The sequence below is a fragment of the Gorilla gorilla genome, chromosome 13 (assembly GCF_029281585.2).
Source record: "Gorilla gorilla gorilla isolate KB3781 chromosome 13, NHGRI_mGorGor1-v2.1_pri, whole genome shotgun sequence".
Taxonomy (NCBI): domain Eukaryota; kingdom Metazoa; phylum Chordata; class Mammalia; order Primates; family Hominidae; genus Gorilla; species Gorilla gorilla.
The window spans coordinates 109,786,301-109,801,497 of NC_073237.2; the positions used below are offsets into that span (position 1 = coordinate 109,786,301).

Here is a 15,197-nt window from a genome sequence, read left to right on the forward strand (position 1 = left end):
CTGCAACCTCTGCCTCCTGGGTTCAAGTGATTCTCCTGCCTCAGCCTCCTGAGTAGCTGGGATTACAGGTGTCTACCAGCACACCTGGCTTATTTTTACAGTTTTTAGTAGAGATGGAGTTTCCCCATGTTGGCCAGGCCGGCCTTGAACTTCTCAAGTGACTGCCTGCCTCGGCCTCCGAAAGTTTTGGGATTACAGGAGTGAGCCACCATGCCTGGCCTTATATTAATTCTTTAAATGTTTGGTAGAAGTTACCAGTAAGGCAATCTGGGGCTGGGCTTTTCTTTGTGGGTAGTGTTTTTGATTATTCGTTCAATCTCTTTATTGATATAAGCCTATTTAGATTGCCTATTTCTTGTTCTTCTTCTTCTTCTTTTTTTTTTCTTTGGAGATGGGGTCTCACTCTGTCACCCAGGCTGGACTGTAGTGGCACGATCCTGGCTCACTGCAACTTTCACCTCCAAGGCTAAAGTGATCCTCCCACCTCAGCCTCCTGAGTAGCTGGGACTACAGGCGTGAGCCACCATGCCTGGCTAATTTTTTGTATTTTTGGTAGAGACAGGGTTTCATATTGCCCAGGCTGGTCTTGAACTCCTGAGCCCAGATGAGCCACCTGCTTCAGCCTCCCAAAGTACTGGATTACAGGCGTGAACCATCACACCTGGCCCTATTTCTTCTTGAATCAGTTTCTGTAGTTTGTGTGTTTCTGGGAATTTGTCCATTTCGTCTCACTTGTTGAAGTTATTAGCATTTTATTAGAATTTATTAGTATTTACTTGTAGTATTTCTTTTTCTTTTTCTTTTTTTTTCAGATGGAGTTTTGCTCTTGTTGCCCAGGCTGGAGTGCAATGGCATGATCTTGGCTCACTGCAACCTCCACCTCCCTGGTTTAAGTGATTCTCCTGCCCCAGCCTCCCGAGTAGCTGGGATTACAGGCACCTGCCACCACGCTTGGCTGATTTTTGTATTTTTAGTAGAGACAGGGTTTTACCATGTTGGCCAGGCTGGCCTTGAACTCCTGACCTCAGGTGATCCACCCGCCTTGGCCTCCCAAAGTGCTGAGATTACAGGCGTGAGCCACCGCGCCCAGCCGACTTGTAGTATTTCTTTTAATCCTTTAAATGTTGGTAGTCATGTCCCCTCTTTTATATCTGGTTCTAGTAATGTGAGTCATCTTTCTTTTTTTCTTGGTCAATTAGGTAGTTTGTTAATTTTATTTATCTTTTCAAAGAAACAGTTTTGTTTTCATTGATTTTCTGTTTTTTAAAAAAGTCTTGATTTTATTAATTTTCACTCTAATCTTTATTACCTTCCTTCTGCTTGCTTTAGGTGTAGTTTGCTCTTCTTTTCCAATGTCTTATGGTGGTATAAGGTTGCTGATTTGAGGTCTTTTCTTCTTTTGTAAGATAGTCATTTATAGCTATAAATATCCCTCTATGTACTGTTTTAGCTGTATCCTGTAAGTTTTGATATATCTTCATTTTCATTTACCTCAAAGTATTTTCTCTTTTCCCTTTTGATGATTTTTAAAAAATCCATTGGTTGTTTAAGAGTGTGTTGTTTAATTTCCATATACTTAAGAGTTTCCCAAATTTCTCTGTTCTACGACTTACATCTGCATCTGAGGAAATCTCTGAGCCAAAGTCCTGGTGGTGGGCGTGGGAACAATGATGTGCTTCTTCCTGAGTGACACCCCCATGTTAGATTCTGAGTGCTTGGTAGATGATGGGAGAGGTAGCAGTCACAGGTCTTCTTGGCTTGCCTCTCAGCATGGAACTCCGCCCATGAACTGGGGCAAACTCAATCAGAGCCCTAGTATTTTCAATGGTACCTTGCCCAAGGTAGAGCCTGTTTCCACAAGTGGAGGTTGCATTTATATCAGCTGTACTCACCTGGAACTTTGCCTGTAGCAACAAGTAGTGGGGAAGGATGAGAAATGCTGACATCTCGTCCCTCCTGGGAAGATAGCTGAGGGGAGAGGCAGCCCTGTGTTCTAGGCTGAAGCAGCCTGAAGTGTAGTTTTTGCCTCACTGAATTGAAGGTGGGAGGACAGAGAGGGCATGGGTCTTGGTTCACATACCTCAGATTCTTGTAATTCTGAGTTTTTGTAGATTTTTCTTGAACAAATATTTCTTCATTTGTGGTATGCCCTTAGGGCCATTTCCAGAGTTTTTAAATGTTTGTTTTTGTTTTGTTTTGTTTTTTAAACAATTCCCACTAGTTTTACTGGAGAGCAGACCTTGGAGGTCCTCAGTGTCACACTGAAAGCGGAACTCTGGCTTGGGCCTGAGAGTGACCCAGGCCCAAGCCTCTATTTATTTATTTATTTAATTATACTTTAAGTTCTGGGGTACATGTGCAGAACGTGCAGGTTTGTTACTTTAGGTATACATGTGCCATGGTGGTTTGCTGCACTCATCAACCCGTCAATTACATTAGGTATTTCTCCTAATGCTATCCTTCCCCTAGCCCCCCAACCCCTGACAGGCCGCAGTGTGTGATGTTCCCGTCCCTGTGTCCATGTGTTCTCACTGTTCAACTCCCACTTATGAGTGAGAACATGCAGTGTTTGGTTTTCTGTTCTTGTGTTAGTTTGCTGAGAATGATGGTTTCCAGCTTCATCCATGTCCCTGCAAAGGACATGAACTCGTCCTTTTTTATGGCTGCATAGTATTCCATGGTGTATATGTGCCATATTTTCTTTATCCAGTCTATCATCAATGGGCATTTGGGTTGGTTCCAAGTCTTTGCTATTGTGAACAGTGCTGCAATAAACATACGTGCACATGTGTCTTTATAGTAGAATGATTTATAATCCTTTGGGTATATACCCAGTAATGGAATTGCTGGGTCAAATGGTATTTCTGGTTCTAGATCCTTGAGGAATCACCATACTGTCTTCCACAATGGTTGAACTAATTTACACTCCCACCAACAGTGCAAAAGCATTCCTATTTCTCCACATCCTCTCCAGCATCTGTTGTTTCCTGACTTTTTAATGATCACCATTCTAACTGGCCTGAGATGGTATCTCATTGTGGTTTTGGTTTGCATTTCTCTAGTGACCAGTTATGATGAGCTTTTTTTTATATGTTTGTTGCCTGCATAAATGTCTTCTTTTGAGAAGTGGCTGTTCATATCCTTTGCCCCACTTTTTGATGGGATTGTTTGTTTTTTTCTTGTAAATTTGTTTCAGTTCTTTGTAGATTCTGGATATTAGCCCTTTGTCAGATGGATAGATTGCAAAAATTTTCTCCCATTCTATAGATTGTCTGTTCACTCTGATGATAGTTTCTTTTGCTGTGCAGAAGCTCTTTAGTTTAATTAGATCCCATTTGTCAATTTTGGCTTCCGTTGCCATTGCTTTTGGTGTTTTAGTCATGAAGTCTTTGCCCATGTCTATGTCCTGAATGATATTGCCTAGGTTTTCTTCTAGGATTTTTATGGTGTTAGGTCTTATGTTTAAGTCTTTAATCCATCTTGAGTTAATTATTGTATAAGGTGTAAGAAAGGGGTCCAGTTTCAGTTTTCTGCATATGGCTAGCCAGTTTTCTCAACACTATTTATTAAATAGGGAATCCTTTCGCCATTGCTTGTTTTTGTCAGGTTTGTCAAAGATCAGATGGTTGTAGATGTGTGGTGTTATTTCTGAGACCTCTGTTCTGTTCCATTGGTCTATATATCTGTTTTGGTACCAGTACCATGCTGTTTTGGTTACTGTAGCCTTGTAGTATAGTTTGAAGTCAGGTAGTATGATGCTTCCAGCTTTGTTCTTTTTGCTTAGGATATAAACAGAACCAATGACAAAAACCACATGATTATCTCAATAGATGCAGAAAAGGCCTTCAACAAAATTCAACACCCCTTCATGCTAAAAACTCTCAATAAACTAGGTATTAATGGAACATATCTCAAAATAATAAGAGCTGTTTATGACAAACCCACAGCCAATATCATACTGAATGGGGAAAAACTAGAAGCATTCTCTTGGAAAACCAGCACAAGACAAAGATGCCTTCTTTCACCACTCCTATTCAACATAGTATTGGAAGTTCTGGCCAGGGCAATCAGGCAAAAGAAAGAAATAAATGGTATTCAAATAGGAAGAGAGAAGTCAAATTGTCTCTGTTTGCAGAAGACATGATTGGATATGTAGAAAACCCCATCGTCTCAACCCGAAATCTCCTTAAGCTGATAAGCAACTTCAGCAAAGTCTCAGGATACAAAATCAATGTGCAAAAATCACAAGCATTCCTATTCAGCAATAATAGACAAACACCCAAATCATGAGTGAACTCCCATTCACAATTGCTACAAAGAGAATTAAATACCTAGGTATAAAACTTACAAGGGATGTGAAGGACCTCTTCAAGGAGAACTACAAACCACTGCTCAAGGAAATAAAAGAGGACACAAACGAATGGAAAAACATTCCATGCTCATGGATAGGAAGAATCAATATCGTGAAAATGGCCATACTGCCCAAAGTAATTTAGATTCAACACTATCCCCATAAAGCTACCATTAACTCTTTTCACAGAATTAGAAAAAACTACTTTAAATTCCATGTGGAACCAAAAAAGAGCCCTCATAGCCAAGAGAATCCTGAGATCTTTTTCTAAAGAGAAACTTCTCACTCATCAATTATTTGGTTCCCCTAAGTACAGTTCATACAGGAAAGACAGATTAAATGTTCGACTCCTTCAAAACGTTGTCTTCAAACAGGCCAAATTAGAAAGCTAAATTTGCTGCCTACTCAGGCCTCCTCTTTTCCAAGCCAAATCAAAAGTATATGACATCATTTGTGTTACTAGACTGAGCTATACTTAGCTGAATCTTCATAGGGAGAGGAATCAACAAGGTGTTATGTGGGCTGTTTCCCTGAAAATAATTATTTCTTGAATGTGCGTTGCATTGCAGAATGACTTATGTGGGCTGGGTTTAAAAAATTTACAATTTTCTTTCTTTTTTTTTTGAGGCGGAGTCTCACTCTGTTGCCTAGGCTTGAGTGTAGTGGCACCATCTTGGCTCACCGCAACCTCCGCCTCCTGGGTTCAAGTGATTCTCCTGTCTCAGCCTCCCGAGTAGCTGGGATTACAGGGTGCTTGCCACCATACCTGGCTAATTTTTGTATTTTTAGTAGAGACAGGGTTTCGCCATGTTGGCCAGTTTGGTCTCGAACTCCTGACCTCAGGTGATTTGCTTGCCTTGGCCTCCCAAAGTGCTGGGATTACAGGCATGAGCCACCGTGCCTGGCCTACAATTTTCTTCACTTCTTATTAGCCTACCCTCAGACCTGTCCACTGGAGCAAACCGAATTCCTAATGGTTAGTGGTGGGGATGAGGACAAGGCAGGGTTTGCCTTCCATTTGCTTATTTTATCTGAAGACTTAGGCAGAGAAGAGAAGGTATAACTATTTTATAACTAATTCAACTTCTTTATTGGTGAAGCAACTCTCAGAAATTGGAACATTCTTTTAAGTCCTGTTGATGAGTACACAGTTACTTTTTGAATCCTGGTGGATTTTGAGTGAGAAGATATGCACTATCTGAACGCTAGCTTTTGTGTCTATTTTCAAAGGGAGATAAAACACTTGCAGACTGAAACTTGTTTTACCTTTCACATAGCAATCCCTCAAATTTAGACAATCACAAACAGAACCCTGGGAAATATAATCTCCAAACCATGTTAGTTTTCAAGGTGCTTTACACTCACTGTTTCAGTTGGTTCTCTGGCCAACTACATAGATAGATGTGGACTGTATCCAGTTGATAAATTAGGCTCAGAATACAGGGCTGATGAGAGCCCATTTGGGGCCTTTGAGTGAATTAGAAAAAGACACCCTTTAAAACACTTTACTATCATCTGTTGAAAATTAACTCAATGACTATACAAATCTAAGATGGTTATAATATGAGCAGCATCCCTAGAGTTGGTCCACGACCTTCACAACAGACCTAGTGGCCCTGCTGGAGAGGCCAAAAGTCAAAGGTGAGCAAGTAAAGGGGCCTGGGCTTAGAACTTTGGCTCAGCCTGTCTTCATCCACTGTATCCTGACACCTCTCCTACTCCTTCTTTTTAATGTACAACTGAGACTGGGATACCCTTAGACTGAAAGGAAGGACACGGCCATGTAGAAAAGAATTGACTGAAGGGGAGGAGTACTCGTGAACGCCTTGCTTCAGCCTCCCAATGTTCTGAGAGAGGAGGAGCCAGGTAACTGCTGCTAACTGCCATTTCCCCACCATGTGGGCCTAAGGAAGCAGAAGTAAGGCTTAATTAATAGCCAGGATTGCTTGGAGATTCACTTTACTTATTTAAACCAACAAAAAGACTTAAGATTTAGCCTGTTGGAATATGGTTCTAAGAGGCTTATATTCCCAAGAAACTAGTCCTTAGTTTCTTTTGTTCTTTGCTACTTTGTGATCCCTGCTAGAGACAGGCCACTTGCTTTGGGTTACCATAATTTTCTTTTTTTTTTTTTTTGTTTTTTGTTTTTTGAGACAGAGTTTTGCTCTTGTTGCCTAGGCTGGAGTGCAATGGCGTGATCTCGGCTCACCGAAACCTCCGCCTCCCGGATTCAAGCGATTCTCCTGCCTCAGCCTCCCATGTAGCTGGGAATTACAGGTGCCCACCACCATGCCTGGCTAATTTTTGTATTTTTAGTAGAGACGGGGTTTCTCCATGTTGGTCAGGCTTGTCTCGAACTCTGCCCTCAGGTGATCTGCCCACCTCGGCCTCCCAAAGTGCTGGGATTACAGGTGTGAGCCACTGTGCCTGGCCTGGGTTACCATAATTTTCTAAGCACACTTCCTAGTGACACCTGGCCCAGTTTGACACCTGTGTAGAAGCAATAATCAATGAAAGCATCTTCAGATATTCTAGGCCCATACTCAGAGCCAGCTGGACTTTGATTTGGTATTGGTCCCAACCTCTGGGGTGACATATGCTGTTCTTCATTGATTTTGTTTTTGTATGTTTTGAGACAGAATCTCCCCCTGTTGCCCAGGCTGGAGGGCGGTGGCGCAATCTCTGCTCATTGCAACCTCCGCCGCCTGGGTTCAAGCGATTCTTGTGCCTCAGCCTCCTGAGTAGCTGGGTTTACAGTCATGTGCCACCAAGCCCAGCTAATTTTTGTATTTTTAGTAGAGGCAGGGTTTCTCCATGTTGGGCAGGTTGGACTCAAACTCCTGGCCTCAAGTAATCCGCCCACCTTGAGCTCCCAAAATGCCGGGATTACAGGCGTGACCCACCATGCCCAGAATGTTTTTGAATTATAGAAAACCCCTTGGGTTTGGTGGGAGGGAGTGAGGGTTTCATCCATGATACAGTGACACTTAAAAAATCAGTTTATTCAAATGCACTAAAGGAATTGCTTGATAAATTAAGGACAGTAATACCTCTGGCCTTAGATAGAAATGATTAGAAGGTCCTTCTTAGATAGAAATGATTAGAAGTCCAGAGGAATCTGGGAAGGAATTTCTAAATTTTCTCTTTCCATTGACATAAGGTACCAGGGTATGAAATTCATTTGTCCTTGTATATATGCATTTATTTAACAGATATTGGGTATCTAATACATATTAGAGAATCATCCCTTAGATTATCTTGATAGAGAAAGGAAAAGTTCTGGAGAAATGGTGGAGAGTCATTCCCAGGAATATAGCTTTGTAAGAAAATTTTCCTGGATCAATTGGTAAAGTTTTCTGGAACCACTAGGTGGTGATATTACATTATGAAAATGACATGCTTTCCTTGACACCTTTCAAATAACTGCAGGCCTCTGGTAATTTCTGAGGCCAGTGTCTCCACAACCAAAGAAACGTCTTAATGAGTAAATGAAGAAAAACACATTCCATCATTTACATATATACATTTACATATGTAAATTTAAATGCTCCAGGGGACTGGTAGTTCCTCGAGAGAAGGGTCTGTGCCTATTGTTTTCATGGTTACAACCCCAGGTGGCGTGTAGGGAGCCCTTGATCAATGCTTGATGAATGAATCCAACTCTGAACAATTTTGATGACCATTGAAAGGACCATTCCAAGAGTGTGGCGAAAAAGGTGGCACATGTCCAAAAGGCCTAGTATTTTGGGAATTAGGAGCTGTTGATGATCCTGACAGATTATCAGTTGGGCAGAGACTCAGTAAGGCAGTATTTGGAAGGGCAGAAATATCAAAAGTGATCCGAGGCACTTATAATTCTTTGTATCCCCTAAGCTTACCTTGGCCAGATTTCATCCTTTAAAAAATACAGGGAGGGGCCGGGTGCGGTGGCTCACGCCTGTAATCCCAGCACTTTGGAAAGCAGAGGTGGGTGGATCACGAGGTCAGGAGATCGAGACCATCCTGGCTAACACAGTGAAACCCTATCTCTACTAAAAATACAGAAAAATTAGCTGGGTGTGGTGGCACGTGCCTGTAGTCCCAGCTACTCGGGAGGCTGAGGCAGAAGAATTGTTTGAACCCGGTAGGTAGAGGTTGCAGTGAGCCAAGATTGCACCACTGCACTCCAGTCTGGGCAACAGAGCAAGACTCTGTCTCAAAGAAAAAAAAAAAAAAAAAAAGAAAAATACAGGGAGGGTGTAAACCAATAAATTCTGATGTGTATATATATATATAGGCAAGGGTTGAAGATAAATAAGGTAGAAATGTCTACTTTATATTTTTGGCCTTAACTGTGCCAATGTAATTAGAATTCCCTATATTTAAAATGGTTCCTTTTACTTATTGAATATATATGTATAAAATTTTTTAGGGGTCTATATTACTTCTTGGGATGGCTTTGCCTTAGAAGGAATCTTCAAAAATCATTTTTAAAAAACTCTTCTCTGCCTCTCATTCATTGTTTTATTTGCTCATTCATTTATTTGCTATAAATTCATTCATTCCTCAAATATTTATTGAGCACCTATTATGTACAAAGCAGTGGTCAAGTTTGTGTGATCATCTTTGACCTTTTCTTTTTATGGTCCATCTGAATTCGGTTAATTAGCAAGTCATATTAGGTGCAGCATCCAAATCTATCCACTTCTCTCTGCTTTTTCTGCTATTACCCTAGTCCAGGTTTCTGTCTTCTTGCATCTGGGTTATTGCATTACCCGTAGTCTTTTTTTTTTTTTTTTTGAGACAGGGTCCCGCTCTGTTGCCCAGGCTGCCAGGTTGGAGTGCAGTGGCGCCATCACAGATCACTGCAGCCTCGACCTCCTGGGTTCAAGCTATTCCCCCATCTCAGCCTCACGAGTAGCTGGGATTACATGTGTGTGCCACCATGCCCAGCTATTTTTTATATTTTTTGTAGACATGGGGTTTTGTCATGTTGCCCAGGCTGATCTCAAACTCCTGGGCTCAAGCCATCCTCCTGCCTCAACCTCCCAAAGTACTGGGATTATAGGGATGAGCCACCATGCCAAGCCTAACCCCTGATCTTTACCCCGACCATCCATTCTTCCATCTTTCCACCATGTGAATATCATGATACATCTTTCCTTAAAACTCTCCTTTCCCCTTAGGTTCAAGCCTAACCTCTTTCACTTGGTTTACAAGCCTCACAAGGCAGGGCTGTGACCTGGCTTCTCTCCCCCCAGCCCCATTGCCACTCACTCTCACCTTGTTCTATGTGCTCTAGCCAAGACTTTTTTCTTTAGGTTCTTCTAATGAACCATGTCCTCTCTTACCTTCTGACTTTTTTTGTGGTACTTTTTCTTCGACTTCTTCTTCCCCCTTCTGCCTGGCTATTTTCTACTCATTCTTTAGGTCTCAGCTTACATATGACTTATCTGGGAATAAGCTTTTTCTGACCACTGTCAAGATGAAGTTCTCCTCTTTCACTTTTTCTCTCATAGCCACTATTGGGGTTCACAGCTTGTCTGTTGCCACCCTCTACTGCCAGACTGACTTCTGCGAGTGGCAGAGCTCTCTCTGTCTTCACTATATAAATATCCGGCACCTCACTGAGTGCCTGGCCCACTGTAAGTGCTTAATAATATATGTTGAATGAGTGAATAAATGAAAAAATATATATGATGTGTCTTCTTTCTTCAGTGTACTTATAATCCAGCAGTGTGAGGTAAGTGGTACAAAGAAAAAACTACAGTGATGAGAAGAAGGAGAGGTCACTTTGGATATTACCATTTAAGGCTGGGTTGGGTTTTGGCAAGTGAAGATGTTTGTGGAGGTGGCGTTTGAAGTGGAGGGAAGTGACATAGGTGGGAAAAGTTTGGGGAGCAGGCAAGGAGCATAGTGTTCCTATCTCAGAAGAGTAGGAGTGGGACTGAAGACAGCTTGTGACTAGATTGTGCAGGGCCTCGACTCTGATAGCCAATGGGGAGACATTGTTGGCTTTTGAATCAGGGAGTGATAGCACTAAATCAATGCCTTAGAAAATGCTAATCTAATGGCAGAGTGAAACATGAATTGGAGAGAGAACAGCAAGACCAGTTAGGAGGCTATCATAGAAATCAAGATGGGAGGTGATCAGGGCCTGAATTATGTAGATGTCAATAAGAATGGAGACAAAAGGATACTATGCAAAGGAAGAATGAACCAGAACCCAGAAACCAGAAAGGAAGAGTGAGGGAAAGGGAGGAGTGAGGTGCTTTATTATCGGAAATGTGAAGTCAAGAGGAAGAACCAATTTAAGGAAAGATAGAGATCATTAATCAAACCTTTACAATGAAATTGTGGTTATATATACATTTTACTTATGAGAATTCCATCAATGTGTGGGGTTAAAATGAAAGCCCAAGTGGGAGGGAGTGACAAAGAAGATGCACTACAACTAATGGGAGCTGTTCCAGCTCTTCCACTCTGAAAATACGTCCCAGAGGGAGTGTGAGATGGGGAAGGTCAAGTTGCTGTTCCTCATTTTATGTCAACCATGTGTATTTTATGGTTGACATAGGGATTATTTAAGGATAACTGTGGTTATTCATGATTTATGTCTTATACACTGATTTTAGAACCAAATTCCCAAGCCAGATTTTGCTTTTTATTTATTTATTTTTAATTTTATTTTTTGAGACAGAGTCTCACTCTGTTGCCCAGGCTGGAGTGCAGTGGCTCAATCTTGGCTCACTGCAACCTCTGCCTCCCAGGTTCAAGTGATTCTCCTGCCTCAGCCTCCTGAGTAGCTGGGACTACAGGTGCCCGCCCCCACTCTTGGCTAATTTTTTTGTATTTTTAGTAGAGATGGGGTTTCACCATGTTGGCCAGGCTGGTCTTGAACTCCTGACCTCAGGTGATCTGCCCACCTCATCCTCCCAAAGTGCTGGGATTATAGGCATGAGCCACCGTGCCTGGCCAGATTTTGCTTTTTATTTTTATTTTATTTATTTTTACTTTTTTGAGACAGAGTCTCACTCTGTTGCCCAGGCTGGAGTGCAGTGCCGTGATCTCGGCTCACTGCAACCTCCGCCTCCTGGGTTCAAGTGACTTTCCTGCCTCAGCCTCCTGAGTATTTGGGACTACAGGCACATGCCACCATGCCAGCTAAATTTTTTTTTGTATTTTTAGTAGAGACGGGGTTTCACCGTATTAGCCAGAATGGTCTCGATCTCCTGACCTTGTGATCCACCCGCCTTGGCCTCCCAAAGTGCTGGGATTACAGTTGTGAGCCACCGTGCCTGGCCAGATTTTGCTTTTTAAAGCATTTGCCAGGCCCCAGGCTTGGCAGTAGGCAGATACTAAGAAAACACATGTCAGTCACTGCATTGGAGCTGCTCACAGTCTAGTTGGGTAGAAAGATATGGAAGCAGACAATGAGCACTACGGTCTAGGTGAGCAGTCAGAGAGAAGGGTGGAGGCAGAGGGAAAGGAGACTGGTAGCTGGTGTGTCAAGGCAGAGGTGGTGCTGGGCCCTGGGAATGGAGAGAGATCTAGGAGTCGTTAGAACAGGTGAGCGCAGCAGTAGGCGTGCATGATCTCTCAGAGGGAAAGAATATTGAGGAGGGAAGAGGACTAAAGGCCACAGCCAGGAACACACAAGAAGGTAAGCAGAGTCAGAAAACAGAAGAGTTGTCAGAGAAGCAGCAGGAAAACTCAGGTAAGGGGGATGAGGACTGTGAATAGGCAAGTGGTCTGCATAATGAGGAAGTGACTGCTGAGTGAATGAAGTTTCAGCAGTGTGGTGAGGGCAAAATAAGGGGTCCCCAGGCCGGGCACGGTGGCTCATGCCTGTAATCCCAGCACTTTGGGAGGCTGAGGCGGGCGGATCATGAGGTCAGGAGTTCAAGACCAGCCTGGCCAATATGGTGAAACCCCGTCTCTACTAAAAATACAAAAATTAGCCTGGCGTGGTGGTGTGTGCCGGTAATCCCAGCTACTCAGGAGGCTGAGGCAGAAGAATTGCTTGAACCTGGGAGGCGGAGCTTGCAGTGAGCCGAGATCACACCACTGCACCTCCAGCCTGGGCAACAGTGCAAGACTCTGTCTCAAAAAAAAGAAAAAAAAAAAAAAAAAGGCGGGGGCAGTCCTTGAGTGATTGGAAAGAATCTGGAAGCAAAGGCAATACATGCCACTTCTCTAAGTTCCAGCTCCAGAACAACTAACTTAGATATGTCCTCTAGTTTCCAATCAGATTTCCCTGGAGAAGGTTTGGGATCCCTGGATGCCATGACCTTTGCCCCTGTTTCTTTACAGTATGGTCTGCTATGTCCACTGGAAGGGCACTTCACCATCACAGTACATGGATCCAGAAACACACTTTACTCTACATAAGCCTTATATTCAAACCTGAGTGCAATCCAGCTGATCTCAACTGTGGTTGTTGCATTTTAGACTACACATATCTATATTATTTTCTTCCATAAGTAGCATCCATATTCCCACATGATTGCAATTGCTAACTTGCTAATAGCTTCCCTTGAGTTTGCTTCTTGCAATTATCTAATCAGAAGGCAACATATGCAATTTATTACAGGATGCAGGGAGCTCTGGGTGTTTTTTTTTTTAAAGTCAATGGTTCCTATCCTAGTTATACTGTTCTTTTAAACAGATTTAAATAATAAGAAAAGCTCTTTCATATATACCCATGTAGTTAGCATTTCCAGTGTTCTCTTTATTCCTTTGTGTAGATCCAGACTTCCATATGGTACCATTTTCTCACAAGTTGAAAGACTAACATTTCTTGTAGCGCATGTTTGCAGATGATGAATTCAGTCAGCTTTTGTAAGTCTGAGAAAAATCTTTATTTTACCTTCATTTTTGGAAGATTTTTTTGCTGGGTAAAGAATTCTGTTTTTCTTTTTCTTCTTTTTGTTTTATTTTTCTTAAGAGTCAGGGGGTCACTCTGTTGCCCAGGCTGGAGTCCAATAGTGTGATCATAGCTCACTGCAGCCTCAAATTCCTGGGCTCAAGCAATCCTCCCACCTCAGCCTCCCGAGTAGCTAGGACTACAGGTATGCACCACCATATCTGGTTACTTTTTAAATTTTTTTTGTAGAGATGGGTCTTGCTATTATTTATATACACAGGCTGGCCTCAAGCCATCCTCAAACCATCCCCTCACCTCGGCCTCCTAACATGCTGGGATTACAGGCATGAACCACTGCACTCAGCCTGTTTTTTTTCTTTCAATACATTAAAGATATTGCTTCCCTGTCTTCTGTCACATAGTTTCTGATGAGACGTCTGATGTCATTCTTATTTTTGCTCCTCTGTATGTAATGTGTAGTTTTTTTTTTTTCTGGCTGCTTTTAAGATTTTATCTTTTTCACTAGTTTTAAGCAATTTGATCATGATGTACTTTTAGGTTTCTTCACGTTTCTTCTGCTCAGAGTTCATTGACCTTCTTGGATTTGTGGGGTTTACAGTTTTCATCAAACTTGGAAAAAGCCCAACCACTATTTCTTTAAATATATTTTCTGTCCCCTACTTTCTTCTGGGATTCCAGTTATTATACATATCTATTCCAGTTAATAATATGTGTCTATTAGGCTGCTTGAAGTTGTTCCATAGCTCACTGATGATCCATTTATTCATTTATTTTGGTCTTCTTTGTGTTTAATTTTGGGTGGTTTCTACTGCTGTGTCTTCGAGTTCACCGATCTTTTTTTGTGCAATGTCTAACCCATTGTTAATCCCACCTTTTGTGTTTTTTATCTCAGGCATTATATTTTTCACCTCTAGTTGTTCAACTGGGTCTTTTTATATATATAAATATATATAATATATTAATATATAATATTATATATTAATATATAATATATTATATATTATATATAATATATATTTATATATTATATATATCTATATATATTTATATATAAATATATATAAATTATATGTAAATATATAAATATATATTATATATTTATATATAACATATAAGTATACATGATATATATTTATATAATATATAAAATATAATATAGAAATATATTTTATATAAATTTACATACTCATATGAGTATATAATATACTCATATGATTATATAATATACTCATTATATGATTATATAATATACTCATATGATTATATAATATACTCATTATATGATTATATAATATACTCATTATATGATTATATAATATACTCATTATATGATTATATAATATACTCATTATATGATTATATAATATACTCATTATATGATTATATAATATACTCATTATATGATTATATAATATACTCATTATATGATTATATAATATACTCATATGATTATATAATATACTCATTATATGATTATATAATATACTCATTATATGATTATATAATATACTCATTATATGATTATATAATATACTCATTATATGATTATATAATATACTCATTATATGATTATATAATATACTCATTATATGATTATATAATATACTCATTATATGATTATATAATATACTCATTATATGATTATATAATATACTCATTATATGATTATATAATATACTCATTATATGATTATATAATATAATAAATATATATATCTTCCATGTCTTTACTTCACATACTCTTTTTTTATTTTTATTTTTAAACAGGGTCTTGCTCTGTCACCCAGGCTGTGATCATAGCTCACTGCAACCTCGAACTCCTGAGTTCAAGCCATCCTCTCATGTAGCTAGGACCACAGTCATGTGCCACCATGCCCAGCTAATTTTAAAAGTTTTTGTAAAGATGGGGTCTAAGTTGCTCAGGCTAGTCTCAGACTCCTGGCCTCAAGCCATCCTCCTGCCTCAGCCGCTCAATGTGCTA

At 40.5% G+C, this 15,197-nt stretch overlaps 1 protein-coding gene across 2 annotated transcripts in view; it reads left to right on the forward strand.

The window, feature by feature from the left end:
* The first annotated feature begins 6,014 nt into the window (after positions 1 to 6,014).
* RGS3 (regulator of G protein signaling 3) overlaps positions 6,015 to 15,197 on the forward strand; it is a 152,929-nt gene continuing 143,746 nt past the window's right edge. The window contains exon 1 of one of the 2 annotated variants that reach the window (XM_063696667.1): positions 6,015 to 6,217. The gene's annotated coding sequence lies outside the window, so the exon portion shown is untranslated. The remainder of the gene's footprint in view (positions 6,218 to 15,197) is intronic. The other variant, XM_031014559.3, reaches the window with a different exon arrangement.